The 26,237-nt window shown below is 42.5% G+C and overlaps 2 protein-coding genes across 19 annotated transcripts in view; one reads left to right on the top strand and one right to left on the bottom strand.

The window, feature by feature from the left end:
* Positions 1 to 16,551, bottom strand: part of ZRANB3 (zinc finger RANBP2-type containing 3) — a 320,084-nt gene extending 303,533 nt beyond the window's left edge. Inside the window, 1 exon segment of the mRNA XM_017888482.1 lies at positions 16,502 to 16,551. The gene's annotated coding sequence lies outside the window, so the exon portion shown is untranslated.
* An 875-nt stretch (positions 16,552 to 17,426) lies between these two features.
* The window catches only part of R3HDM1 (R3H domain containing 1), a 204,174-nt gene continuing 195,363 nt past the window's right edge, over positions 17,427 to 26,237 (top strand). For 10 of the 18 annotated variants that reach the window (XM_017888460.1, XM_017888465.1, XM_017888476.1 and 7 more), the window contains exon 1: positions 17,438 to 17,608. The gene's annotated coding sequence lies outside the window, so the exon portion shown is untranslated. Of the gene's footprint in view, positions 17,609 to 18,139; positions 18,157 to 26,237 lie in introns of those variants that run through there. The other 8 variants (XM_017888477.1, XM_017888473.1, XM_017888474.1 and 5 more) reach the window with 4 other exon arrangements.

Below are 26,237 nucleotides of genomic sequence, written 5' to 3'. Positions count from 1 at the left end.
TGAAGTTGCTTATCAGTTTAGGAAGATTTGGGGCTGAGATGATGGGGTTTTCTAAATATACAATCATGTCATCTGCAAACAGAGACAATTTGACTTCCTCTCTTCCTATCTGAATACCTTTTATTTCTTTCTCTTGCCTGATTGCCCTGGCCAGAACTACCACACTGTGTTGAATAGGAGTGGTGAAAGAAGGCATTCTTTGTGCCGGTTTTCAAAGAGAATGTTTTCAGCTTTCACCCATTCAGTATGATATTGGCCGTGGGTTTGTCATAAATAGTTCTTACTATTTTGAGATACATTCCATTAACACCTAGCTTATTGAGAGTTTTTTTTTAGCATGAAGGAGTGTTGAATTTTATGGAAGGCCCTTTCTGCATCTATTGAGATAATCATGTGTTGTCATTGGTTATGTTTATGTGATGGATTACATTTATTGATTTGCGTATGTTGAACCAGCCTTGAATCCCAGGGATGAAGCCAACTTGATCTTGGTGGATAAGCTTTGTGATGCGCTGCTGGATTTGGTTTGCCAGTATTTTATTGAATATTTTCGCATCTATGTTCATCAGGGATACTGGCCAGAAATCATCTTGTTTTGTTGTGTCTCTGCCAGGTTTTGGTATCAGGATGATGCTGGCCTCATAAAATGAGTTAGGGAGGAGTCCCTCTTCTTCTACTATTTGTAATAATTTCAGAAGGAATGGTACCAGCTCCTCTTAGTACCTCTGGTACAAATTCAGCTGTGAATCTGTCTAGTCCTGGGCTGTTTGGTTGGTAGGCTACTAATAGTTCTCTATTTCCTTCAATTCTGCTCTGATCTTAGTTATTTCTTATCTTAGCTTTTGAATTTGTTTGTGATGTCAGGGTGTCGATTTTAGATCTTTCTCGCTTTCTGCTGTGGGCATTTAGTGTTATAAATTTCCCTTTAAACACTGCTTTAGCTATGTCCCAGAGATTCTGGCACATTGTGTCTTTGTTCCCATTGGTTTCAAAGAACTTATTTCTGCCTTCATTTCGTGATTTACCCAGCAGTCATTCAGGAGCAGGTTGTTCAGTTTCCATGTAGTTGTGCGGTTTTGAGTGAGTTTCTTAACCCTGAGTTCTACTTTGATTGCACTGTGGTCTGAGAGACTGTTTGTTATGATTTCTGTTCTTTTGCATTTGCTGAGGAGTGCATTACTTCCAATTATGTGGTCAATTTTAGCATAAGTGTGATGTGATGCTGAGAAGAATGTATATTCTGTTTATTTGGGGTGTAGAATTCTATAAACATCTATTAGGTCTGCTTGGCCCTGAGCCGAGTTCAAGTCCTGAATATCCTTGTTAATTTTCTGTCTCATTAATCGGTCTAATATTGACAGTGAAATGTTAAAATCTCCAAATCTCCTACTATTATTGTATGGAAGTCTAAGTCTCTTTGTAGGTCTCTAAGAACTTGCTTTATGAATCTAGGTGCTCCTGTATTGGGTGCATATATATTTAGGATAGTTATCTCTTCTTGTTGCATTGATCCCTTTACCATTATATAATGCCCTTATCTCTTTTGATCTTTGTTGGTTTAAAGTCTGTTTTACCAGAGACTAGGATTGCAACTCCTGTTTTTATTTTTTTTCTTCTTTCTTTTGCTTTCCATTTGCTTGGTAAATATTCTTCCATCCCTTTATTTGAGCCTATGTGTGTCTTTGTACGTGAGATGGGTCTTCCGAATACAGCACACTGACGGGTCTTGACTCTATCCAGTTTGCCAGTCTGTGTCTTTCAATTGGGTCATTTAGCCCTTTTACATTTAAGGTTAATATTGTTATAGGTGAATCTGATCCTGTCGTTATGATGCTAGCTGGTTATTTTGCCCATTAGTTGATGCAATTTCTTCATAGTGTTGATGGTCTTTACAATTTGGTATGTTTTTGCAGTGGCTGGTACCAGTTGTTCCTTTCCATGTTTAGTGCTTCCCTCAGGAGCTCTTGTAAGGCAGGCCTGGTGGTGACAAAATCTCTCAGCATTTGCTTGTCTGCAAAGGATTTTATTTCACCTTTGCTTATGAAGCTTAGTTTGGCTGGATATGAAATTCTGGGTTGAAATTTTTTTTCCTTAAGAATGTTGAATATTGGACCCCGCTCTCTTCTGGCTTGCAGGGTTTCTGAGAGATCCGCTGTTAGTCTGATGAACTTCCCTTTGTTACCCGGGTAACCCAACCTTTCTTTCTGGCTGCCCTTAACATTTTTTCATTTCAACCTTGGTGAATCCGACAATTATGTGTCTTGTGGTTGCTCTTCTCAAGAAGCATCTCTGTGGTGTTCTCTGTATTTCCTGAATTTGAATGTTGGCCTGTCATGCTGGGTTGGGGAAGTTTTCCTGGATAACATCCTTAAGTGTGTTTTCCAACTTGGTTCCATTCTCCCTGTCACTTTCAGGTACACCAATCAAAAATAGGTTTGGTCTTTTCACGTAGTCCCATATTTCTTGGAGGCTTTGTTCGTTCTTTTCATTCTTTTTTCTCTTTCCTCTAACCTTTTTTTGAAGTTCTTAGCTTCCCTACATGGGTTAGAACATGCTCTTTAAGCTCGGAGGACCTTCTGAAGCCTACTTCTGTCAATTCATCAAACTCATTCTCCGTCCAGTTTTGTTCCCTTGCCGGCGAGGAGTGGTGATCCTTTGGAGAAGAGGCATTCTGGTTTGGGGAATTTTCAGCCTTTTGTGCTTTTCCTCATCTTCGTGGATTTATCTACCTTTGGTCTTTGATGTTGGTGACTTTCAGATGGGTTTTTGTATGGGCGTCCTTTTTGTTGATATTGATGCTACTCCTTTCTGTATGTTAGTTTTCCTTCTAATAGTCAAGCCCCTCTGCTGCAGGTCTGTTGGAGTTTGCTAGAGGTCCATTCAAGACTCTGTTTGCCTGGGTATCACCAGCAGAAGCTGCAGAACAGCAAAGGTTGCTGCCCGTTCCTTCCTCTGGAAGCTTCATCCCAGAGGGGCATTGCCAGATGCCAGCCAGAGCTCTCTCGTATGAGGTGTCTCCCAGTCAGGAGGCATAGGGGTCAGGGACTCACTTGAGGAGACAGTCCACCCTTTAGCAGAGCTTGAGCACTGTGCTGGGAGACATGCAGCTGTCTTCGGAGCCGACAGGCAGGAAGGTTTAAGTCTGCTAAAGCTGTGACCACAGCCAGCCGTTCCCTGAGGTGCTCTGTCCCAGGAAGATGGGAATTTTATCTATAAGCCCCTGACTGGGGCTGCTGCCTTTCTTTCAGAGATGCCCTGCCCAAAAAGGAGGAATCTAGAGAGGCAGTCTGGCTATAGTGGCTTTGTGTGCTGCGATGGGTTCTGCACCCAGTTCAAACTTCCCAGTAGCTTTGTTTACACTGTGAGGGGAAAACCACCTACTCAAGCCTCAGTAATGGCAAATGCCCCTCCCCCACCAAGCTCGACCATCCCAGATAGACTTCAGACTATGTGCTGGCAGTGAGAATTTCAAGCCAGTGGATCTTAGCTTGCTGGCCTCCTGGGGGTGGGATCTGCTGAGGTAGACCACTTGGCTCCCTAGTTTCAGCCCCCTTTGCAGGGTAGTGAATGGTTCTGTCTCACTGGTGTTCCAGGAGCCACTGCGGTATGAAAAAACTCCTGCAGCTAGCTGGTGTCTGCCCAGAGGGCCGCCTGGTTTTGTGCTTGAAACCCAGGGCCCTGGTGGTTTACGTACCCTAGGGAATCTCCTAGTCTGCGGGATACAAAGACCACGGGAAAAGCGTAGTATCTGGGCTGGAATGCACCGTTCCTCATGGCACAGTCCCTTGGCTAAAAGGGAGGGAGTTCCCTGGCCCCTTGCACTTCCTGGGTGAGGAAACGCCCCACCCTGCTTTGGCTTGCCCTCCATGGGCTGCACCCACTATCTAACCAGTCCCAATGAGATGAACTGAGTACCTCAGTTGGAAATGCAGAAATCACCGGCCTTCTGAGTTATCTTGCTGGGAGCTGCAGACTGGAGGTGTTCCTATTCAGCCATCTTGCCAGCCACCGTAGTCCTGTAACTTGTAGTTATGGAGCTGGGTCACAAACTCAGGTCACGTGGCTATAGATGTCAGATGCCACACTTTTAGCTGCTATTCTAGATGCTTCCCCTACTGAGAAGATCTATCTGCTGGGAGGCACTGCAGCATGTTATCTCCTTGTTTGCTTAATCTTGCTTTCTACTTCTGTTTGTTGCTATCAAAAATTCCAAAATAACAGGGTTCAGGAGGGAGAATTTGGAGCTGACTGTTGGACAGGGAAAACTGTTTCTGTCCCTCGGATTAGGTGGTTCATCAGGGAGAGTCCATTTATTATTTTTAATTCCATTTATTATTTTATTCCATTTTATACAACCTACTTGAAAGGACAAAATTTTAGAAATGTATAATATCTTAGTGGTTAGGTTGGGGTGAGATAGAAGTGATTGTGGCTATAAGAAGGCAAGATGAGCCGGGCGCGGTGGCTCAAGCCTGTAATCCCAGCACTTTGGGAGGCCGAGACGGGTAGATCACGAGGTCAGGATATCGAGACCATCCTGGCGAACACGGTGAAACCCCGTCTCTACTAAAATACAAAAAACTAGCCGGGCAAGGTGGCAGGCGCCTGTAGTCCCAGCTACTCGGGAAGCTGAGGCAGGAGAATGGCGTGAACCCGGGAGGCAGAGCTTGCAGTGAGCTGAGATCCGGCGACTGCTCTCCAGCCTGGACGACAGAGTGAGACTCCGTCTCAAAAAAAAAAAAAAAAAAAAAGAAAGGCAAGATGAGGGATCCTCCTGGGATGGAAATGTTCCCTATTTTGACTGTGTCAATATCTTGGTTGTACTGTAGTTTTCTAAGATGTTACCACTGGAGGAAACTAGGGAAAGGTCCACAGTATCTCTCTGCATTATTTCTTACAACTTCCTGTGAATTTACAATGAACTCAAACAGTATGATCTTTTTTAGATCAAAAAAAAATAAAACACCCTGGCTTGGGCATGATGATTACCCTCGTACTCCTAGAACTTTGGGAGGCAGCAGCAGAAAGATCACTTGAGCCAGGGAGGTCCCGGCTGCAGTGAGCTAAACAGAGCAAGACCCAGAAAGATAAAACTCCAAGATCATGTAGCTAACAGCAGAGGTAAAACCTATATTTGGCTCTTTCATCCCTTTTTATCACATGAATGCTCCATCTCTACTTCAGGGCTAAAGCCCACTGAAAATATCTATTTTAAATATTAATATACTGGTCCTATAAACAGTTATATCCTATAAAAAGTAATCATCCCAACTCCCTGAATTTCATTTTTTCATGCATTCAACAAATAAGTATTCGGTTGTTCACATGTAGCAGACATTGCACTAGGCTCCAGATATATAACAGTTAATATATTATTACATGCAGTTCTGAAGAAAGACTATAGGGGAAGTACTGGGCGTTAAGGGAGCATACAAACAGGACTAATTTTTCATATTAGAGTGTTTGGAAGTCTTCTAAATATACATACATCAAAGTTGATACTTGAACAACATTAACCAGAGAGGAAGGGATCAAAGAGTGTTTTTGAAAGAGTATATGGTATGTATAAAGGCTGAGAATTGGAGGTAAAAGGAAGGAAGCAAGCAGTAAGGAATTCTCAGTCTTCATCTTACTGGACCTATCAGTAATCACTCCCTCTTCATTAAATCTTTTTTTTCCCACTTAAATTCTTTTTTCTTTTTTGGTCGGGCACAGTGGCTCACGCCTGTAATGCCAGCACTTTGCGAGGCCGAGGAGGGTGGATCATTTGAGGTAAGGAGTTCAAGACCAGCCTGGCCAACATGGCGAACCCCCTCTCTACTAAAAATAAAAAATAAAAAAATTAGCCAGGCTTGGTGGCAGGTCTTTGCCTGTAATCACAGCTACTGGGGAGGCTGAGGCAGGAGATCGGTTGAACCCAGGAGACGGGGGTTGCAGTGAGCCAAGTTCATGCCATTGTACTCCAGCCTGGGCGACAGACGAAGACTCCACCTCAAAGAGAAAAAATGAAAAATTTTTTTTTTTTGAGACAAAGTCTTGCTCTGTCACTCTGCCTGGAGTACAGGGGTGCAATATTAGCTCTCTGTAACCTCAAACTCCTGGGCTCACACAACCTCCTGCCTCAGCCCCTCAAGCAGCTTGGACTACAGGCATCTGCCACCACACCCGGCTAATTGTTTTTTTGTTTTTGTTTTTCTTTTTTGAGATGGAGTCTCGCTCTGTCACCCAGGCTAGAGTGCAGTGGTGCAATCTGGTCTCACTGCAACCTCCAGCTCCTGGGTTCAAGCAATTCTCCTGTCTCAGCCTCCCAAGGAGCTGGGCTTACAGGTGCCTGCCACTGTGCCCGGCTAATTTTTGTATTTTTAGTAGAGACAGGGTTACACCATCTTGGCCAGGATGTTTTTTTTTTTATTTTTGTTGCACTAGGGTCTCATTACATTGCAAAGGCTGGTCTGGAACTCCTGGCCTTAAACAATCCTTTCACCTCAGCCTCCAATTACTTTAAAAGGAAGAATATTGCAAACTTTCTTTCTACAGGCAACTGTTTTCAGACTAACGATAAAATAATTCCCACTTATTGAGTGACCTCTTTCTGTAAACCACTACGCTAGGAAATTTTAGAAGATCTCTCGCAATTCTCAAAACAACTCACAAAGATAAATGTAATTATCCTCACATTAAGGACAAGAAAATTGAAAAATTCAGAAATGTTATATAACTTATACAAGGTTTAAAAGTTAGCAACTGGTGATATTAGGCCTAGAACTCAGGTTGGTCTAACTTAAAAGGCTGAATTTTTGCCATTATGCAACAATTGCCTCTCCAAATCACTGACTCAAGAAATACTCAAGAAGTACCTATTATGGCCAGGCATGATGGCTCACGCCTGTAATCCCAGCACTTTGGGAGGCCGAGACAGGCAGATCACCGGAGGTCAGGAGTTCGAGACCAGCCTCGCCAACATGGTGAACCCTCATCTCTACTAAAAGTATAAAATTAGCCAGGCAAGGTGGTGGGCGCCTCTAATGCCAGCTACTTGGGAGGCTGAGACAGGAGAATCGCTTGAACCCAGGAGGCAGAGATTGCAATGAGCCAAGATTATGCCACTGCACTACAGCCTAGGCAACAAAGAGCAAACCTCATCTCAAAANTTATGGCCAGGCATGATGGCTCACGCCTGTAATCCCAGCACTTTGGGAGGCCGAGACAGGCAGATCACCGGAGGTCAGGAGTTCGAGACCAGCCTCGCCAACATGGTGAACCCTCATCTCTACTAAAAGTATAAAATTAGCCAGGCAAGGTGGTGGGCGCCTCTAATGCCAGCTACTTGGGAGGCTGAGACAGGAGAATCGCTTGAACCCAGGAGGCAGAGATTGCAATGAGCCAAGATTATGCCACTGCACTACAGCCTAGGCAACAAAGAGCAAACCCTCCCCAAAAAAAAAAAAAAAAAAAAAAAAAAAAAAAAACCAAATACCTCCTATGTGCCGGACACTACGGAAGGTATTGGGTAAACAAAGATGAATTTGTGCCATTATGGCTTCACATCCAAGCCCAGGGGAAATGACAGCTGTAAATAACACAACACAATGCAATAAGTGCTATGAAAGTAGAATATATATAAGGCACTACACGTAAGAGGAAACGCTGACTTTATACGGTAGCAAGTAATCAAAAAAGCCTTTACTTGTGAGAAAAAATGCTTGGTATGGTACACCTTACTTAAATACTGCCACTCACGCTAAAACTTGAAGAGTGGAGTCTGCAGACAGAGAATCACAATAAGGATATTCTAGGGAGTGTGGAAAGACAGTTTCTGGGGTGCCAGATGAATTTTTCTCCCCTGCGTGAGACACCCATGGGGAGCCATGGGCGGCCTCTGAGTAGAGAAGTCTGCTTATTGCCTTCATGTTTTTATGCCCCTAGAGCATAACAGCTCAGCGGCATGCCACCGGTTGCTGGGGAAATAACACTCCCTTGAAGGAGTGGAGTATAATCAAACATCTTGGCTTCTCCTGAAACCCACTCCCACCCATTTCAGTCCCGATAAGTTAAGGATCTTAAGTAATTTAGACACACGCCTTGGCTCGAGGAAATTCACAGAAACCGCCACTGCTATACATCTTATTGAACAATTAATCCTTTTCCTCTTCCCTTCCTACCCCTCCCATTTGCCCTAAGAACAAAGAGTTTGTAAACCAATAAATTGGGTGGAGGCCGAGAGCTTGGGGCCTTGAGCAAGCCTCCTACGCTGCAGTCCCCTGGACCTGCCTTTTAAACTCTTATTCTCTTTTTAATTCCTTTGTCTCTGCTGGACTTGGAGTACCTGCTGGGTGGTGTGGGGCTGGTTTCCCCATCAGGGAGAAAGAAGCCACAGTTGCAAAGGCATAAAGTTGTTGAAAATCTGGCAAGGCACAGTGGCTCACGCAGGTAATCCCAGCACTTTGGGAGGCCGAGGCAGGCAGATCACCTGAGGTCAGGAGTTCAAGACCAGCCTGGAAATTAGCCAAGCTGAGATCACGCCACTGCACTCCAGCCTGGGCGACAGAGTGAGATTCCATCTCAAAAGAAAAAGAAAAAAGAAGTTTTAGAAAATCCTAAGCAGTTTAGTATAGCTAAAGAATAAGATCCTCGTGACATGCAGTAAAGGCCAAGTCAAGGAGGTGCCATGCTAAGAGTTTGGACTTTTCTCTGTAAGGAATTGGAAGCAATTTTTAAAGTGTAATCAGGTTGCTATTTTACAAAGATTACTTTGTCAAGTTTAGAAAATGAATGTGGGGCAGGGATAACTTTTTAAAAGGCTACCACAAATAGTCCAGGTAATACAATTCATAATCTCTTGGCTTTAGACTCCTATATCTAATTACCTACCTGACACTTTGGATATCTCACAGACATTTTTAGCTTAAATGTCCAAAACCAGTCTTGATTTCTCACCAAATCTGTGTGCCCCTGTAGTCTCAGTAAATAGTACAACCATGCAAGTTACTCAAACCGGGTTTCATTCCTGATTTCTCCCTTTCCCCAAACCACCAAGTTGAATCCACTTATTATTCATTATTCCCAAAATATTAATGTATCTCAAGTCCATCCTTTTTTTTCCCCCAGTTCCACTGCTATCACCAAACCCAAGCCATCATCACCACTCAACAGGATTAGCACAATAGCTCCCAACTGGACTCCTCTAAATTTCCCTTAATACCACTTGGTTTCCTTAAAATACTTATTGTAATTGGCAATTTTGTCTCTCACTTCTGTTAGAATGCCTTCATAAATCAGGGACCATAGACTTCCTTATGGTCTTATTTCAGGGCTCTAGCACCTAGCATCAGCCTGATTAACAGAAACAATATTAATAAAAAAGCAACAGACACTTATTATGTGTCAGGTACTATTTTAAGGGTTTTACATATATTAAATCATTTGATCCTCACAAGAGCCTCTAAGGTAGGTATTCTTATTATCCCAGTTTTACAGATAAGGAAACTGAGACACAGATGGTCAATTAATCTGCCCAAGGTAACACAAATAAATGACACAACAAAGAATCAAGCCTAGGCAGACTCCAGCCTATAGTCATGATTATTCAGTACCTCTTTTAGTAGCTGCTCAATAAATATTCCTTGAACAAATAAACAAATGAGAGAATACAGAGAGAAGGAACAGATTTAGTGGTAAAGATGATGGGCTATGATTTGGAACATGCTGAATTTGAAGTACTTGGAGAAGGTTGTGAAGTACAGTGGGATAGTTGTAAGTTAGAGATAAGCATTTAGAAGTTATCAGGTTCTCCTGGAAGCCAGCTACAAAATACAATTGTCTGTATTTAAAAAGTGATTATACAATTTAAAAAATAAGATGGGCTTTTAAACTGCAACCATTTTGGTCGAATTCTTTCTTTTGTTTTGACAAAGAGTTTCGATCTTGTTGCCCAGGCTGGAGTGCAATGGCACAATCTCACGTCACTGCAACCTGGGCCTCCCGGTTCTAGCTCCTGCCTCAGCCTCCTGAGTAGCTGGAACTACAGGCATGCACCACCACGGCTGGCTAATTTTATGTATTTTAGTAGAGATGTGGTTTCACCATGTTGGTCAGGCTGGTCTCGAACTCCTGACCTCTGGTGATCCACCCGCCTCGGCCTCTCAAAGTGCTAGGATTACAGGAGTGAGCCACCGTGACTGGCCTGTAGAATTCTATAATAGAAATATGTTTTAACAAAGATAGAATGACCCATTGAGCCTCGATGACACCCATGAAAAATTCTATATTGTTACTATGAAATGAAATATTTGGCTTTCTTTAAGAAGTCACATTTGGTATCTATATAAATGTCAAACTTGCATTTTGTTAAAATATAAAAGTGCAGAGATTTTAACTTGACAAAAATCTAATAGATTACAAGAAGACCTGAAAATAACAAGAAAATGACAGAAAAAGAAGAGCGGGAGCACAACTTACCTCTAGACACCTGAACATATTATTACAAAGTTACAGAAATTACGATAATGGGTATGGTACAAGCCAAAGAAAAGAGAGAACAATGAAAAGAACAGTGTCCAAAAGAACCACGTATAAATGAGAATTGTGAATATTATAAAATGATATTTTAAATTAATGGGTGTGGAGAGATGATTTACTAAATGGTATTGGGTTTAGCCTAAAAAAGATTTTTATTTTGTTCCTTATACCAAAAAAATTACAGCTAAATTATAAAATACAAAAAAAGTTTTAATCAGATACATAATATTTTTTACTAATCTGGGGTGGGGCAACCATTTCTAAGCATCACAAATAAATTAGAAGCTAGAAAAAAAAGATAGATTTGGACACTAAAATAATTTAAACTTCTAAGAAAAAAATTAAAAGATATTTCAAAATGGGAGTAAAGACGTGAGAAATATGTGACAAAGAATTAACAGTCTATGCAGTAATTTTTAAAAAATATTAAGAGACGGCCGGGCGCGGTGGCTCAAGCCTGTAATCCCAGCACTTTGGGAGGCCGAGACGGGCGGATCACAAGGTCAGGAGATCGAGACCATCCTGGCTAACACGGTGAAACCCCGTCTCTACTAAAAAATACAAAAAACTAGCCGGGCGAGGTGACGGGTGCCTGTAGTCCCAGCTACTCGAGAGGCTGAGGCAGGAGAATGGCGTGAACTCGGGAGGCGGAGCTTGCAGTGAGACGAGATCCAGCCACTGCACTCCAGCCTGGGCGACAGAGCGAGACTCCGTCTCAAAACAAAAAAAAAAATTAAGAGACAATGACAGCAAAAGGCTACTCAAAAAAGACAACACCAAAGGATAATAAACATAAGAAAGATGCTCCACATCAATAGAATTCAACTAGATACAAATAAAATATAATGAGCCATTGCTGTTTACGATCAGATTGAAGAGTAAAACACGGGGAATGGGTGCTCTCAAACACCATTAGTAGGAAAGAAAATGGGAACATCCTTTCTGAAGAGCAACTTAGAAATCACAGAGTATCTGTGGCTAAATAAACCTACTTCTAAAAGGTTAGATTCAAGGATAATCAAGGAAACATACAAGAGAGCGCACATGACAGCGTTACCTATAAAACCTAGTCTGTTCAGCAATCGCACTTCTGGGTATATATCCGAAAGAACTGAAAACAGGATTGGGCTGGGCACAATGACTAATGCCTGTAATCCCAGCACTTTGGGAGGCCGAGGCAGGCAGATCACCTGAGGTCAGGAGTTGGAGACCTGCCTGGCCAAAATAGCGAAACCCCGTCTCCACCAAAAATTTAAAAACTAGCCGGTCATGGTGGTGCGTGCCTGTAATCCCAGCTACTCAAGATGGTGAGACAGGAGAATCACTTGAACCCAGGAAGAGGAGGTTGCAGTGGGCCAGGATCACACCACTGCACTCCAGCCTGGGCAACAAGAGCAAAACTCTGTATCAAAAAAAAAAAGGAAATCCTATCATGCTCTGCACCGATGAACCTTGAAGACATTATGGAAACTGAAATAAATTAGCCACAAAAAGTCAAACAGTGTACTACATGATTCCACTTTTACATGAGGTATCTAAAGTACGTAGTCAAATTCAGAAACAAAAATAGAATGGTGGCTGTGGGGCAAAGGATACAGGGGAGATGCAGTTGTTGTTTGGTAAGTATAGAATTTCACATCTGCAAGATGAAAAAGTTCTAGAGATCTATTGCACAAGGTACATTTAATTGTACTTGTGGACTAAGCTCTGATTATTTTTTTTTGAGATGGAGTCTCACTGTGTCGCCCAGGCTGGAGTACAGTGGCACTCGGCTCATTGCAACCTCCGCCTCTGTCAAGCCATTCTCCTGCCTCAGCCTCCTGAGTAGCTGGGATTACAGGCGCACACCACCACACTAGGCTAATTTTTGTATGTTTAGTAGGGACGGGGTTTCACCATGTTGGCCAGGCTGGTCTTGAACTCCTGACCTCAAGTAATCCGCCTGCCTCGGCCTCCCAAAGTGCTGGGATTACAGGTGTGAGCCAACACACCCAACCTGATTTTTTTTATCTTAACCAAATTCCTACCTAAGGGGTCTAGGGAGTCATGCCCTACAAACCATAAATTCTCATTAGGTGGGTTTTATTTGACCCTATATATTGTGATTTACTTTTCAATCTGACTCTGGCCTAACATTATGAGACAAGGAAGAAATGTTTAACACCAAAATATATTTCCTTGCCATACCTTAAAATTGTCCTGCAAAGCCTGTTGTAGGAAAAATCCATATTCTATAGCGAATCCCCTTCCCACTTTGTTTTCCTTCCTTCCCAAATCCAGGAGATAATCAACTAAGAGCCAGACACCCTTTTAAGTCCAATAAAACACAATTTACAACCTGCTCTCTCTGCAGTCTGCTATCTAAGAGCTCCCTCTGCACAGTAAAATTTGGTCTCCACAATCTTTTACCTTTAACCTGAGCATTCCTTTCTGTCAATCCCAGGTCTTCAGACAACCTCAACCAATTGTCAACCAGAAAATGTTTAAATTTACCTATAGCCTGGAAGTCCCCACTTTGAGTTGTCCTGCTTTTCTAAACCAAACAAATGCATTTCTTAAATGTATTTGATTGATGTCTCATGCCTTCCTAAAATACAAAACCAAGCTGTACCCCAACCACCTTGGGCACATGTTCTCAGGACCTCCCGAGGGCTGTGTCATGGGGCCATTGTCACTCATATTTGGGTCAGTATAAATTGCCTCATATTTTACAGAGTTAGACTCTTTTTGTCAACAATCATCTGGCACCTATTCGTGGGGCCTCAGAGAAGACTCAGGGTCATACTATATACTTAAAAATGGTTAAGATGGCCAGGCACGGTGGCTCACACCTGTAATCCCAGCACTTTGGGAGGCTGAGGTGGGTGGAGCACTTGAGGTCAGGAGTTCGAGACCAGTGTGGGCTAACACGGTGAAACCCCCTCTCTACTAAAAATACAATAGCCAGGCATGGTGGTGCAGACCTATAATCCCAGCTACTCAGGAGGCTGACACATGAGAATCGCTTGAACCCAGGAGGCAGAGGTTGCAGTGAGCCACTGTACTCCAGTCTGGGAGACAGAGCAAGACTCTGTCTCAAAATAAAAAAAGAAAAAAAATAAGTAGATAAATTGTGTTATGCGTTTTAACACAATAAAAAATAAATTATTAATTGAAAACCATGTAAATACCCATCAGCAGGGAATTGGTCATGCTACAGCTATACAATAAAGTAGCCATCAAAATGATAATACTGATACCTATTCAGTTATACTCATAGCCCATTCTTGCAAGTTTTTTCAATATAAAAAAAGCAAAGCATTATATCATAAAACATGTGTCCATATCTGTAACTAAAGACAGAGGTATGTGTAAACAGTGGCATCTCTAGGTAATAGGATTGCAGATGACCTTTACTTTCTTTTTTATATTTTCCTGTGTGGACTAAGTATTAAGTACATGGCAAAAGATGGCTTAAAAGAGGAAGTGACTGCCACCACTGGCTCCAGAATCCTGGGATGAAATTTTGTTTCCCTCATCACTAAGACACATAGTGTTGAAGGATTAATAAAATTTGAGAGGCAAAATGAACAGTGGTTAAGAGTTCAGGAATCAGACAGGCCTGGATATGAATCTCAACTCAAATTTATTGAATAGGGGCCTCAGACTTTAAAGCTCTTTTTTTTGGTTTGTTTGTTTGTTTGTTTGAGATAGAGTCTCCTGTGTTGCCCCAGGCTGGAGTGCAGTGGCTCAATCACAGCTCATTGCAGCTTTGAGCTCCTAGGTCCCAGCAATTCCCTCACCTGAGCCTCCTGTGTAGCTGGATCACAGCTGTGCACCACCAAGCCCAGCTAATTTTATTTTTTGTAGAGACCGAGATTTCCTATGTTGCCCAGGCTGGTATAGAACTGCTAGACTCAAGTGATTCTCTTGCCTTGACATCTCAAAGTGCTGGGATTACAGGTGTGAGCCACCAGGTCAGACATCTACAATTCTTATTTAACTTCATTGAGCCTCACTTTCTTCAACTATAAAATGTCAAGAAGACTTAACAGATTGTTGCAAGGAAAATGTACTTATCACACAAAACATCATTTCTGGCTCAAATGAAACTCAGTAAAATGATGGCCATCATTACTGTTTAGTGACTCGATTTACACTGGAAGAACTCCAGACACAAACAAATAAAAAAAAACTAAGCATCTACAAAAGACTGCATTGCTAAATTATCACTGAATATCCTAATTGCATTAAAAGCAAGAAACAACACTTTGCCTGGTAGATCTACAAAATGTCTTGCTGCAAGGTATGGTTACATTGCTATATCTAGCAGGATTACACTATAAAATTTACCATCTACTTTGTATATAAACATCACTCATGAGTATTGGACACAGATTTATTAGTGCTTTAGTAAAATAAGGCAAAGAGGAAAACGTGCTTGTTTTAATCCAAAGATAGAATGCAAAGAGACCAAATTAACATACAAAATGTGACTAAAGACTTGACTTAGAGAGAGATAAAAGAGTAAGTGACATTACAATTTTGTTTAGCCTCTCTCTTCCTCACCACTTTTGGACAAGGAGCCTGTCTACAAAGTCTGGTATAGTACCCAATACAGTGTAAGCGCTCATACCATAAATACAAGAGGATTTATAAGAGAAAATCTCAGTAAAATCATGGAGTAAACTGAATTAGAATTTATCTGAGAAAGTCTCAGTCAAAATAATAAAGGAAAGAGTTTAAGAATAAAGGGCACACGCATAGGGAGGGAAAAGCCTTTTCTGTAACTTGTATCTCCTTTATTCAATAAGTTTTCCTGGGGACCTTATACAGTCACCCTTGAACTCTGAAGGAGGCATAAACCAGGGCCTGACCGTGCTAAGATTATTAGGCTGTGAGTTCCTTAACCCTTTTAGTGATGCCTTTATTCATTGGTGTATTATAGTTGGCACCCTGTAGTCACGTTTTTTGTTTTGATTTTGAGATGGAGTCTCGCTCTGTCACCCAGGCTGGAGTGCAGTGGCGCGATCTTGGGTCACTGTAACCACTTCTCAAGTTCAAGCGATTCTCCTGCCTCAGCCTCCCGTGTAGCTGGGACTACAGATCCCTGCCACCACGTCCGCTAATGTGTGTGGGTGTTTTTTTAGTAGACACAGGGTTTCACCATGTTGGCCAGGCTGATCTCGAATTCCTGACCTCAAGTAATCCGCCCGCCTCGGCCTCCCAAAGTACTAGGATTACAGGCCTGAGCCACCGCGCCTGTCCGCCACTCGTTTAATAAATGGTCGTTACTCAAAGAATGGTGATGGGGCCACTCTTGATTATCAATCCTTCAAACAGAAAAGCCCTTTTATGTGACTTTTTTCCTTCAAAGCTGACTTTAGACGTGTGTTTGCGGCCGGGCGCGGTGGCTCACGCCTATAACCCCAGCACTTTGGGAGGCCAAGGTGGGCAGATCACGAGGTCAGGAGATCGAGACCATCCTGGCTAACGTGGTGAAACCCCGTCTCTACTAAAATACAAAAAAATTAGCCAGGCGTGGTGGTGCACGCCTGTAATCCCAGTACTCGGGAGGCTGAGACAGGAGAATGGCGTGAACCCGGGAGGCGAGGGTTGCAGTGAGCCGAGATCCCACCACTGCATTCCATCCTGGCGACAGAGCAAGACTCCGTTTCAAAAAAAAAAAAAAAAAGTGTGTCTGTAAATGTGGGAGGAGTTAGTTCAGAACTTCGGAGCCCTGTCTTTACAGTTCGAACTGACCACACGAAGACTAAAGGCATTAGAGGTACTTTCTACATATTTAGCTGTGCAATCTAAGAGGCAGCAGGCCTAGACGCCCGCGATTGAAGGCCCGGGTGGAGACAGTATGAGGGCCCTGGGAATTACCCCCATCCCATGTCACCCACTCTTTCTTAAAATGCCATTAAATTCCGTTCAACTTTTTATCTCCCATGCAAGAAACTAGCGACTTGCCCGCCACGCCACTTCCAGACAGTCACACCTGGCGTATTCGCCGCAGCATCTCCAACTCCCGCCACAGGTTTGGGACGTGTGCGCCCCTAAGCGGAAGTGACGTTCAACGGGACTACGTGAAAGTAGACGAGTTTAAATACGTACTAATAATTTAAAACCCGTATGGTGTTTTGAGGAAACTCTTCTGCCTACCCTTCTATCATCATTTCTCTCCTGCTAGGGTTGCGAAAAGGGCTCAGTACAGCCTCGCGACAACTCGTTCTCCTCCTTAATTCCAAGTCATTCAAAACTCTGTCCCTTTTCATTGGCTGAGGCGGCGGCATGGGTACCTCTCAGGAACTACAATTCCAGCCAAGCACCGCGACAAGTGAACGGAGGAGAGGTTATGAGCAGGGAAAAGCGTATTGGGAATTGTAGTCCACTCCAGGTCGAAAAGAGCAATCACCCCGCCCTCCGCCACTGACGCTGGAGAAACCAGGTGTTCGTTTCAGAACCCGTTAGCGCAAGGGGAGGAGCCAAGCCCTTAAGCAGCATGCCTTACTTCGCCCCACATGGAGGATAATTTTCTTTACCCCTAAAAGCACTATGAATACCCCCTGAGGAAATATGGTTGTCTTTTAAATACCTCGAGTCAGTAAAAACTCAGGAAACTCCCTCACCTCAGGATCCAACTCGTGGGAAAAGGTAGCTCTTTTACAAGTGGGCAAAATGGCTGTCCTCCTAGTTTTACCATTGGTTGGCTTTTGCGCCCTTCAAGGGCGGTTACTTATCACGGATTGGTTCTTTTTCTCTTGAGGTTGGAGGAAGATTTGGCACGGCTCTCCGAGGCCTGGGAGGAGGTAAAGGGGTGGAGAGAAGGCAGTTTTTTCAAGCGTGATTGGGCAACACTCATGTCACTCCGGGGGCGTACAACCTATGAGTAGTCGGCTGCCGCTCAAAGAGAACGAAGAGGCGGGGCTAGTGCGTGGTGGGAAGGGGCGGGATTCTGCCAGCCGCGGCTGCCGCTGGAGCCGGTGTCCGGGCTGGTGATGGGGTTAATTCCCTTTCGTAAGACTCTTACTTGCACCCACCCAGCCCCGCCGTCGCCCCGCCGCGCCGCGCTCCAACCACCGCCTCCTCCTCCTCAGTAACCCGGGTAAGAGATGCCCTCCCCTCCCCCGTCCAGCTCCCCGGGAATAACGCGCCTCGCTCCCCTCCCCCGCCCGCCAACCGGTAGCGCTAACGGAGAAGGAGGCAGGCAGGGGAGAGATGCGGTGTGTGAGAAGGTGGCCTTCCCCGCCGCGTCGTCGGCGCTCCAGCCAGGGCCTTCCGACGTCCCGCTGCTGCCAGCCCGCCGCTAGGTTGGGTTCCGAGTGAACCAGTCTCGCCTGGTCCGCGGTTGCGGCTGCAGCTGCAGCCACTACCTTGTGCCCACCGCCCCCACTCGGGGGCCATGTGAAAAGCAAACCCCTGGAGGCCTAGCGGAGGAGGCAGGGGAAAGATTCCCGAGTCTCTGCCATGGCTGCTGCTGCTGCCTCCGCGGCTGCTCTTGCAGCCCCATGGACTCGGGAGCCAGCCACAGCAGGCCTTCCAGGAGCGTGGTGCTGCTCTCTCGGGTGGCTGGCGCCGGTGCCCCGGGCTCCCACGGCCGCATCCCCTGGCCTTGCACCAAGAGAATTTTCAGCCTCGACCGGTTGGTGAAATGTAGGTACATTTTCCCTGTGGTACCAGCAAAAGCACAATGGGAATATTAAAAAGAAAGTTGAATGATTGTCAGTGTCACGGTCCCCCGGGATCACATTTACACACGTTTTGATGACTGAGCCTTAGGCTGCCAACAAATCTTTGTGTATTTTGAAGTTTTTTCGTGTTTTGTTTTGTTTTGTTGTTGTGACTAGGTCCAAAGAGTGCCTCTGTTAAGCTTGTTTTTATAAAGAAACTTAAATTATTGGGACTATCATGCTCCGTGTGTAATTGTCCTGGGATAGTAAGTTGACTAAGTAAAAGGTGAAGAGGTGCTTTCCAAATTAGGATTAGTGGACAGTAAATGGTTTTTCTAATAAAATTTTCTAAATATATGTATCTTCATGATTATGGTTTACCTAATTGTAACTTTAAGAAACCCTTTTTAGCTTAAATGTCACTGATGACAAAAACTTTTAAATGAAAAGATGGTTAAAGTCAAACTGGAAGTCTACCCGTTTATAATATTTGAAACAAGATCTTCTAAGTATTTAGTAGGATACCAGTCTGACAGGAATAATTGGACACCTCTCAATTTCTAAAAATTTGGCATATTTGGCTATTTTTAGGGCATTCTGTTATGATTTCTTCATCACCTTTTGATCGAGTGCTTGTCTTTTCAAATACCACTCTGTTTTTATGCCTGGAAGAATATGTCTTTAAATCATGGATTCTGTAGTATGTAGTAGACATACCTGTGATCAGAGTTAAAATTCTAGGCTCATTTCTGAAGTTTACTTGTTGGCAGAATAAACCTGGGTTCTGAAGAAATATCTGAGTTTTGATCATTTCTTCAGGGTCTGAGAAGACTATGGTGGCTTAATGGTCTTCTATATTCCATAGCTAGTACACCTGGATACAGGATTGACATAGATACGTTCGGGTCCTGGAGGAAATTTGGGTATCTATTAAGAAATGAAAATTACCAGCCATATAGTAGTCACCTGTAGTCCCTGCTACTCAGGAGTATGAGGTGAGAGGATCACTTGAGCCCAGGAGTTCAAGGCCAGTCTAGGCAGTATAGCAGAACATCGTCTCAAAAAAATAAATAAATATATAGCCTTAGAAGGTAAGTCCCATGAGATCCCCACAAAGTTCCTGTAACGTATATTGCCAGCTGCCAGCATAGTATTTTCCAAAACTTAAGAGTTAATTGATAAATTATAAAATTGATACTTTCAGATCTTGAGTGATTTATATAGAGAAAAGCTGTTGAAAATTTAGTAGTCGTCTACATTTTCTTCCTGGCTGTTGGATCCCTCCATGAACCTCAGTTCGGTTTCCTCATCTGTAAAATGAGGATGATAATGCTTAACTTAGGAAGTTATGAAAATTAGAGATAAATATATAATAACGGCCAGGCGCAGTGGCTCACACCTGTAATCCTAGCACTTTGGGAGACTGAGGAAGGCGGATCACCTGAGGTCGGGAGTTGGAGACCAGCCTGACCAACATGGAGAAACCCCGTCTCTACTAAAAATACAAAAAATTACTTGCGTGTGGTGGTGGGCACCTGTAATCTCAGCTACTCGGGAGGCTGAGGCAGGAGAATCGCTTAACGAGGGAGGCAGTGGTGAGTGGAGATCAGGCCATTGAACTCCAGCCTGGGCAACAAGAATGAAACTCCATCTTAAAAACAAAGAATACAAAAAACTAGCCGGGCGAGGTGGCGGGCGCCTGTAGTCCCAGCTACTCGGGAGGCTGAGGCAGGAGAATGGCGTAAACCCGGGAGGCGGAGCTTGCAGTGAGCTGAGATCCGGCCACTGCACTTCAGCCTGGGTGACAGAGCGAGACTCCGTCTCAATAAAATAAAATAAAAAAAAAAACAAAGAAAACAGAAAATTAGAGATAAAGTATGTAAATCTCCTAGCATTGAGCCTGACACAGTTTGTGCAATTAAATATTAAATTTATTATTTTCATGCATATTTAGAGAATGGGTTTGTTGTTCATATGCTGAGGGTGTTGTTGCAGCCTTCGAACACATTCTGTTACTGAAGAGTACCACAGGCATATTAATTTATATAGTGACTTAAGCACAGTTTGCGGCTATTTTTGATTACCTTATGGAAGTTTTTTTGACTTTGAATTAAAATGCAAGTGTCTGTGGAGTATGTTTCAAATGGATTATTGGGAATAATAATTAGTGTACTCCATGTAGTAGTTAACTATTGTAATATCTTTTAAATTTTATTTAGCTGATACATGTTTCAAGCTCTAGTTTATATACATGCTATCCATATTCATTGTGCTACCAGGCGACATTTGAACTATTTAATACAGAGTTAAGATTAAGCAAATCATTTGAAATTGTTATGACCATATGTGACTACAGTTTTGTTGCTGTTTTTTAATTCTCCTTATTTATCAACACTTGAGTGTTCCTTTTCTGTGAAACAACTCGTGAGAGATGCTATTCCTTTCTCTTCCTAGGCATTTCTGAAAATTTACTGAGTCTTCACACATAGTAGTGTTCTTAGAATTTCTATAGTTAAACAAATTTAAGGTTAGCATGAAGATGATTATATTACGAAGTCTTTTCTGACAGGAATGCACAGAGTTCAAAACAAGCTGCACCTTAAGCAAAATAATGAGCTGAGGTATATATGGTGGGCCTCCCAAGTCACTGGACCTCGTACAAATGGGTGCTCCTCCAAGGAGGTGTTACATGATAGTAGCAATAGAAAATAATATAAACTTGAAATGAGCTTTGTCAAATATTATTCAGAAGATGTGCATTGCCATGCATTGCAAGTAATAGGTTTTTTTTTCTTTTTTTTTTTGAACTGGTACTTTAGTATACCTAATTACATCCATTTGAGTTAGTATTAATTTCTCAGCAATAAAGTAGTGAAAATTGGTAGCAGTTTTGTTTTTCCCATTCTTCGAAAATGTTACAGTGATGAACAAGGCTTGATAGGTTTGTGAAATACTATTGCTATTTGAATTAGAAAATTTCACTATTGACTTTCCATATTCTGTTGTAAATAAGTTGAGGAATTAGTGTGTCAAGGAGGCGTAGTAACAAATGGTAATGTAATTTTCAAATAGCTATTGCAGCACTAAACCGCAGAATCAATACTCTGTCTTTATAACCACATTTGCCTATCGGGATAATTTATTTCTTATAACTTAAGATAACTAAAATGAAGGGCCAGGTGGGGTGGCTCACGCCTGTAATCCCAGCACTTTGGGAGGCTGAGACAGGCAGATCACAAGGTCAGCAGTTCGAGACCAGCCTGGCCAGTATGGTGAAACCCCATCTCTACTAAAATTACAAAAATTAGTAGGGCGTGTTGGTGGGCGCCTGTAGTCCCAGCTACTTGGGAGGCTGAGTCAGGAGAATCGCTTGAACCTGGGAGGCGGAGGTTGCGGTGAGCCAAGATCGCACCACTGCACTCCAGCCTGGCGACAGAGCAAGACTTTGTCTCAAAAATAAATAAATAAATAAATACATAAAATGGAATGAGATGGCTATTGTGAAGAGAAGGAAGTCAGTTTTTTCTCTGTATAATTGTAAACTTTAAAAAAAAATCATCTTAAGACTTAATCCTTAAGACTTCCTGTAATGTTTAATAATATGGACATGTGCAAAGAATTAAATCATATAATTAAACAAAATTTTGTCAAGTTAACTTTGCTTCTCAAATAAGGAAGTTATATAATTAAACACATTTGCTTGTACCTAATAAGACATTAGCGTCTCATGAATGTATGTCATTTCCAGAATTTAATTCAATTAGTTATTGGCTGAGGGTTGAAATAGAGATGAAAGTAAATCCTGGCCCAAAGCTAGTTTTGTACCTTATTTTCCAGCAATTTTTTTTTTATATCTAGGTTTTATCTTTAATATTTTGCCTCATCTTACCCATTCTTAGTCTCCATACACACATATTAACTTACATTTCTTTTTCTGAGAATTTTGAAAGCCTATAGTTTATGATCTTTGTTCCCTCTTTGCCTTGTGAATTTTATATTTGTGAGTTTTTTCCAAATTTCTACCTGTCAGCTCACTTCTTTAGGAAAGTTGTAAGGTTTTTGAGCCACCTTATTTCATTTTTTATTTTTTTAAGAGACAGGTTTCACCCTGTCACCCAGACTGGAGTGCAGCGACGGGATCATAGCTTACCACAGCCTTGAACTCTGAGGCTCAAGTGAGCCTCCCATCTTATGCTCCCAAGTAACTAGGACTACAAGCTTGTCACTAGGACTACAGGCACATGGCTAATTTTTTAATTTAGTAGAGACAGGTTCTTACTGTGTTACCCAGGCTGGTCTCCCACCTCCTGGGCTCAAACGATGCTCCTGCCTTGGCCTGCCAAAGTGCTGGAATTACAGGCATAAGCCACTGCACCCAGCCTGTTTCATGAATAGTAGATTGCACAGCATGTTTAAATGATGTTTGCTTTACTAAAGTTTTTATCTACAACTCCCTATAATGACTTCGTCTGACAAAGAAATTAAGTAGAGAAAATAAACTACCTTTGTTTTTATTCTTGACCATTCTCAAGAGGGAATAACTTGATACTGTCTGATCTAAGGATTTAAAATAGTGAATTTGACTTCTTACAACATTAGTTTCATGAATGACAAATATAAATTACTTTTGTGGGTTAGTTGTACAATTAACTTCGCTAACCTGTCCTTTAAGGCAGGGGTCCCCAGCCCTTAGGAGCTGGACCACACAGCAGGAGGTGTGTGAGTGGACTGTGAACATCACCACCTGAGCTCTGCCTCCCGTCAGATCAGCGGTGGCATTAGATTCTTATATGATTGCAAACCCTATTGTGAACTGCACATGCAAGGGATCTAGGTGGCGTGCTTCTTATGAGAATCTAATGCCTGATGATCAGAGATAGAACAGTTTCATCCCATAACCATCCTCCTCACCCCCTGCACCATCTGGGGAAAAATTATTTTCCACAAAACAGGTCCCTGGTGCTCTTAGGACAGAAACAAGTTCCATAACTAGAGTAAACTACCACCTTACAGTCTGAGGTAGCTTAACTGTGGATTTACTTTGTTACCTTGCCCCTCAGTGGGGAGAGAAGCTCTGGAATTAAAAAAAAAAAGTCTTACTGTTGTGAAATCAAACTTCTTTGTACATGTATACAACATGTGTACAAAACAATAGCTAAAGTGAGCGTTAGTCTTTCTATTTATTTATTTATTTATTTATTTATTTATTTATTTATTTTTGAGACGAAGTCTCACTCTGTCCCCCAGGCTGGCACAATCTTGGCCTTGGGAGGCAACCTCTGCCTCCCAGGTTCAAGCAATTCTCCTTCCTCAGTCCCCCAAGTAGCTGGGACTACATTCACAAGCCACCATGCTGGCTATTTTTTGTATTTTTAGTAGAGACGGGGTTTCGCCATATTGGCTAGGGTGGTCTCGAACTCCTGACCTCAAGTGATCTGCCCACCTTGGCCTCCCAAAGTGCTGGGATTACAGGCATGAGCCACCATGCCTACAGCCTAGGCCTTCATTTTAGTAAGCCCCTATTTTATTTAATATTTTATTTTATTTTATGTTATTATTTTATTTTTTTGAGACAGGGTCTTGCTTTGTTGCCCAGGCTGGAGTGCAGTGGTGTGGTCTCGGCTCACTGCAACCTCCTTCTCCTGGGCTCAAGCGATTCTCCTGCCTTAGTCTCCCTAGTAGCTGGGATTATAGGCATGAGCCACTGTGCCCGGTGGGCTCTCATTTTAAAAATGCTCTTGGGAAAGAAGCTTCCTTCATACAGAATTACTGCGTATCTATTTGTTTTTTACTGGGAACAACCCAAATGTCCTTTGCTGCATGAATTATTGAACTGTGATACATCCATAATGGAATACTACGCTGCCATAAAAAAGGAACAAACTGCAGTCAAACGTTGTTTAACATTAGGGATAGTTCTGAGAAATGTGTCATTAGACAGTTTCGTTGTGCCAACATCATGGAGTGTGCTTACACAAACCTACATGATATATAGCCTTAGAGATACCTAAATTATATGGTATGTATGGCCTGTTGCTCCTGGGCTACAAACCTATACAATATGCTACTATACTAAATACTGTAGGCAATTCTAACACCATGGTTAAGTATCTGTATATCTAAATAAAGACAAGGTACAGTAAAAATAAGGTATAAAATATTTTTAAATAGTATACCTAAGGCACTTACAATGAATGTGGCTTGCAGCACTGGAAATTATTTTAGGTGAGCCAGTGAGTGAATGCAGAGGCCTCTGACATGATCGTACAGTACACCATTGTAGACTTTATAAATGCTGTATACTTGGGTTCCACTAAATTTATAAAATATTTTTCTATCTAAAAAATTAAGTTTGCTGTAACTTTTTACTTTATAAATTTGTTAGAATTTTAAGTTTTGACCCCTTTGTAGTAACACTTAGCTTAAAATAGACATAGTACAACTGTACAAAAATATTTTTTCTTTGTATCCTTGCCCTATAAGCATTTTCTGTTTTACAGTTTTTGGGGATTCGTTTGTTTGTTTGTTTTTGTGAAGGAGTTTTGCTGTCATCACCGTCACCCAGGCTGGAGTGCAGTGGCACGATCTTGGCTCAGTGCAACCTCTGCCTCCTGGATTCAAGCGATTCTCCTGCCTCATCCTCCCAAGTAGCTGGGACTACAGGTGCCCACCACCATGCCCGGCTAATTTTTGTATTTTTGGTAGAGACAGGGTTTCACCATGTTGGCCAGGCTGGTCTTGAACTCCTGACCTGAGGTGATCCATTCACCTCAGCCTCCCAACGTGCTTGGATTACAAACATGAGCCACTGCACCTGGCCTAAAAGTTTTTGTTGTTGTTGTTGTTTTCCTTTAAAATTTTTTGTTAAAAACTAAAATGTAGGCCGGGCGCGGTGGCTCAAGCCTGTAATCCCAGCACTTTGGGAGGCCGAGACGGGTGGATCACGAGGTCAGGAGATCGAGACCATCCTGGTCTACACGGTGAAACCCCGTCTCTACTAAAAAATACAAAAAAACTAGCCGGGCGAGATGGCGGGCGCCTGTAGTCCCAGCTACTCGGGAGGCTGAGGCAGGAGAATGGCGTAAACCCGGGAGGCGGAGCTTGCAGTGAGCTGAGATCCGGCCACTGCACTCCAGCCCGGGCAACAGAGTGAGACTCCGTCTCAAAAAAAAAAAAAAAAAAAAAAAACTAAAATGTAAACACATGCATTAGCCTAGGGCTGTGCATGTGGTCAGGATCATCAATATCATTGTCTTCCATCTTTATATCTTGTCCCGCCGGAAGGTCTTCAAAGACAGTTACACACATGAATCTATCATCTTGATGTTAATGTATTTTTCTGGAATACTTCTTGAAGGACCTCCCTGAGCTGTTTGACAGTTAACTTCTAATTTTTTAATATAATTTTTAATACAATTTTTTAAATATAATTTTTAATCTAATTTTTTAAATAGGAGTACACTCTAAAATAATAAGTGTAGTAAATGCATAAATCAGTATCATAGTCATTTATTACCATTATCAAGTATTACGTGCTGTACATATGTATGTGCTATACTTTCATGTGGTCATATGCATATAGCAATGCGGTAGGTTTACACCAACATCACCATAAACGTGAGTAATGTGTTACGAAGGCTGTGATAATCCTTAGGTGCTAGGAATTTTTCACCAACATAGTCTTATAGGACCACTGTCATTTATGCAGTCCATTGTTGACTGAAATGTCGTTATGCAGTGCGTGATTGTATTGATACGGCAACTAGAATGGATCCCAAAAGAATTGCAGGCACACCTAGGAGATACTGCGAGTTCAGTTCCAGACAACCATGAAAAAGTGAGTCATATACATTTTTTGGTATCCCAGTGCATTTGAAAGTTAGGTTTACTGGCCGGGCGCGGTGGCTCAAGCCTGTAATCCCAGCACTTTGGGAGGCCGAGGCGGGTGGATCACGAGGTCAGGAGATCGAGACCCTCCTGGCTAACATGGTGAAACCCCGTCTCTACTAAAAATACAAAAAACTAGCCGGGCGCGGTGGCGGGCGCCTGTAGTCCCAGCTACTC

Source organism: Rhinopithecus bieti, unplaced genomic scaffold, assembly GCF_001698545.2.
Source record: "Rhinopithecus bieti isolate Rb0 unplaced genomic scaffold, ASM169854v2 scaffold_15296, whole genome shotgun sequence".
Classification (NCBI taxonomy): Eukaryota; Metazoa; Chordata; class Mammalia; order Primates; family Cercopithecidae; genus Rhinopithecus; species Rhinopithecus bieti.
The sequence above is the reverse complement of the archived record's forward strand: the minus strand, read 5'-3'. Positions and strand labels throughout refer to the sequence as shown.